General features: G+C 35.4%; 1 long non-coding RNA gene across 1 annotated transcript; it reads right to left on the bottom strand.

Annotated features, from left to right (window-relative positions):
- Positions 1-515: 515 nt before the first annotated feature.
- Positions 516-4,064, bottom strand: LOC140634684 (uncharacterized). The gene is made up of 3 exons (XR_012032076.1): positions 3,133-4,064; positions 2,440-2,541; positions 516-832 (listed from the first exon to the last, which is right to left on the bottom strand). It is a non-coding gene; the product is annotated as an uncharacterized lncRNA (long non-coding RNA).
- Positions 4,065-4,276: the final 212 nt, after the last annotated feature.

Genomic DNA, 4,276 nt, shown 5'->3' with positions numbered 1-4,276 from the left:
CTATACATGATCTTTATCAGATTACAAGTTATCAGGTTCTAGTCCAGTTCACTGCCTTTTGAGCTATTTTGCAACTTCTTGTGAATTGTAATTAACTGAGGAATGTATAAATGCTGTCCTGTTAGTGATTGTCTTTGATGCCCCCCACTCTACCCCTGTAGAAAATGTTTTCTCTATTAACAATTCTCAATATTACTCCACATAAAATTTGTGATATTTATTGTCCTCTGAACTAATTTAACATTTCTTTCATATCATGAGTAAACATGCTCAGTTTTATATTTGTATGAGAGTCATGATTTTACCTTTTTCTGAAAATTATCAAAACTGTATATTATTTTCATATTTCTATTTAAAACTAAGAGAAATATATTTAAAAATTAAATAATTTTATCATGACAATTTTAACTTTTGGCAGATTAATTCAACAAAAATAAGTAATATAGAGATTACCAATGGAGAGTACATATTGTTTTCAAATGTTTATGGAAGATATTTAAAAATTATTTATCTGCTAAAACATAAAGTCAATAAGTTTCTAAATTACACTGAAAACAATGAAATATTTTTGGAAAATGCTATTTCCAACATTACCCTTAATATCCAAGAAACCAAACTGTTACAAAAATAAATATGGAAACTACTTAAATTTTAGTACTGAGGGACAGCCAGGATGGTTCAGCGGTTTAGTGCCACCTTCAGCCCAGGGCCTGATCCTGGGGACCCGGGATCAAGTCCCACGTTGGGCTCCCTGCATGGAGCCTGCTTCTCCCTCTGCCTGTGTCTCTGCCTCTCTCTCTCTGTCTCTGTGTCTCTCACGAATAAATAAAATCTTTAAAAAAATAAAATAAAATAAAATTTTAGTATTGAGAGCAAATTACATCTATAATTAGTAAATCATAATTTACAAATGGTAATGTGTTTTGGTGAATATATGTAAATATGATTGTAAACTTTTGAAAATAAAATTTAAAAACATATGTATTGTCTCTAGAAATACATGAAGAATAGTTGAATGCATTCAATAAGTATTTAAATAGTTTCTAGTATTCACACAACTTTTGATAGGCACACTGAAAGATACAAATATCTATAAGTTATAGTGACTGCTATTCTAGTATGTGTCACATTGTGGAATAACACTCTTATGGGCTGCCAATGATTATACAGAATTTTCAAGCCAAAGACTGAGCTTGGTTTGATATCAGGTAACATGGAAGGCAAAACTGGGTCAGTAGATCCTGTTTCACAAAGAATGAAAGTATAAGTAGAAAAAATAAACTATGTCAGGAACCTAGTCAATGGAAGACACCCATATTTATCTATTAACATGAAAATCAATCTAAGATGCAAGCCCAAACCAGAAGCATCAGTGGATGATGAGGCAAAGAAAATCAAGGAGCACATTTGAGATTCTGCAATAAAGTGAAAGACAAAAATGTACACAATTCTGATTGGTATGTCACTACTGATTGATAAAACTCAATTATCTCCCCCCCCCATACTTCTCTCCTCACAAACAAAAACTAGAATAGAATCTAAGTTTTGAGTAGTTTCAGTGATAGAAAAGTTTGATCTGTATAAGAGTGTGGCAGATGCTGGAATCAATTCTCTGGCCCACACTCATCCTGAGTCAAATATTGAAATTTACTTTGATATAGTGAACATACCAAATTCTCACATAAGGCATCAAGATTATCTTCTTCCATTATTAATAAAAGACATCAAGCTGATAGATGCATGTAAGATGAGCCTTTGGCAGATAGTGGAGTCATAATTAGAAAATAGGCACACTTTGAGAAATGATCATCAAAGGTAAACAGTAATGGTTATGACAGTAGCTGTAAAAATGAATGACCAAAAGAACCTATAGCTAAACTTCCTTTGTTTTCTCTTATATAAAGAGATACTTATTTGTTACTGATCTCTTTGTAACCAGGAAATCACACAAAAAAGGCATTTGTCTACTGGAAAAACAGTAAATGGTGGCTGAGAAGTGTTGAGGTATGGGGATATAGTTTGCTTGACAAAAAAAATTGTGATGAGCATGCTTAGGACATTGTTCAAATAAAACCATTCCAGGTAATTATTATTATTTTTTTTTTATTTTTTTAAAACAATGTGTGAATGGTATGTTTGGTCTGGACATCTGCTAAATGGGCTCAACAATGGTTTGCCATTGTCCTTAATTGGTAGACCTCCTAGTAACTGTTTTAACTACTAGTTAAGGGCAATAATAGCCCATGAGTGGATCCTTCCAAGACATGGGTTTCTGGTGACTGGGCTTTTCTTGGGATGTCTGGTTGTATTCTCTCCTCTGGAATCAAAGAAGCAGTTATTCAGTGGTTAAATGCTGTCACTCAAGAGATCCTCTAAGGTTGACCAGAATATGCATCTCTGCTGCTCCCCTTCCCTAGTAACAACGAAAGTACCAATCACCTCATATATCCAGGTAACTTCTGGAGGCAGGCTATATCCAGAAGGGGAAGCTGGCTTCCAGCTGTGCCAGATCTGAATAGTTATGACATGCCACACGGGAATCTGGAATAAAGACTCTTGGTCAGACAACTGACTCTGATTCCTGGAGAGAGTTGACCATGTAAAACTGTGGCCCCTGCGAAGATTCATAGTCTTTGGTGTCTTCACATGGGAATAGCAAATTGTAATCCGGCAAATCACTTCTCAACAAAGACCAAGATTACTGTATTTCCCCCCACTACTCATGGTGTTTCTTCTTCAGACACTGGCTCCAAAAAATGAATACAAATCTCACTGGGGAAAAATCAACAACCAGGAACTGGAGAGAAAAACAATTATAAAATCCAGAGCAGGCAGCTTAAAAAAATATTAAAACTGTTGCAAGAGATGGGCATTTTCTTGAACATCAAACAATAAAAATAAAGCATTAATGGAGAATCAATTAGAAAATTAAACAATTACACAAACACATGAAAAGTCTGCCAGAAGACTGGGGGTGGTAGTTCACAGTAAAAATATTCAGTAGATAAATTTAAGTGTTGAGACATGTGGTTAATTGATTAAACTAATGTCCCAGTTCTTTTTTTCTGTATTTATGTCATTTATTGCATGCATTTGTCCCTCTCAGAAAATAAGGAGCATCTATTTTCTCACCATTGAAATCCAGGCTGAGCTTCTGGGTGGCCAGTAGAATGAAGTGAGAGTGATGATGTGCCAGCTGTGCATCAAGATCTCAAGCAGCTGAGGTGATTGCAATTGTGTTTTGGCTCTTCTGCCTTTACAGTGAGCACATGCCCTTTTGGAAAATGTAGCATGTAGAGCAGAGTAAGTCACCAATCATTCTAGCCATCCTAGGTCAGCCACCTCAGAAATGAACATTAGACATACAGAAGTGAGACCAGAGGAACTACCCAACTGAGCCTAGCCTAAATTACTGAACTGCAGACTTATGAGCTGAATAAATGTGTGCGTGTGTCTGTGTATTATATGCCACTGAAGTTTTGTGATTGATTTTATTTGTTATGCAGCATTACACTGACGTAGATAACTCATATGAACCATAAATGGATAACCTAGAAGATCAAGTAGAAGAAAATGTAGGGAAAAAAATGATTGAAAGCATGAGGAAAAGAAAAGGTATGTGGAGGGCAGATACTCAGGAGCCCTAAAATGTCAATAATAAGAGTTTCCATTATTAAAGTAGAAAACTTAAACAGGGAAGAGAGACAATGGTTATCAAAATAATAGAAAATAGTTATCATAACTGAAAAAAATTGTGCAGTTTGAAATATCACTTAATTTCAAAGCAGCAGTAAAAAAAAGACACATTCCTTACCATATCTAATCAATATTCTGAATCAGATAATAAAGAAAGATTTTGTAAAAAACTCTTTGCTTTGTTAAAGAACAGAATACAGAGTGCCTGGGTGCCTCAGTTGGTTGAACAACTGACTCTTGGTTTTGGCTTAGGTCATTGACATCAGAGTCTTGGGATTGAGCCCCGCATCAGGCTCCCTGCTCTTCTGCTTGAAGATTCTCTCCCCTTCTCCTTCTGCCCCTCCCATTCCTCCTCCTTCTTGTGTGTGCTCTCTCTCTCTCTCTCTCTCTCTCTCTAAAGTAAATAAATAAATCTTTAAAAAAAAAAAAAGAACAGAATACTTGCAAATGTAAAATGAGTCAGACTAGCATTGGAGTAGAAGTTAAAATACGGTTGGCAAACAATGGCCCATGGGCTAAATTCTAATGCTGCCTGTTTTGTAGTTTTACTGACCCATAGAACACCTACTTGTTTATACAT

Source organism: Canis lupus, chromosome 6 (assembly GCF_048164855.1).
Source record: "Canis lupus baileyi chromosome 6, mCanLup2.hap1, whole genome shotgun sequence".
Taxonomy (NCBI): Eukaryota; Metazoa; Chordata; class Mammalia; order Carnivora; family Canidae; genus Canis; species Canis lupus.
Note: the sequence above shows the minus strand (reverse complement) of the source record. Positions and strands in the feature narration are given on the sequence as shown.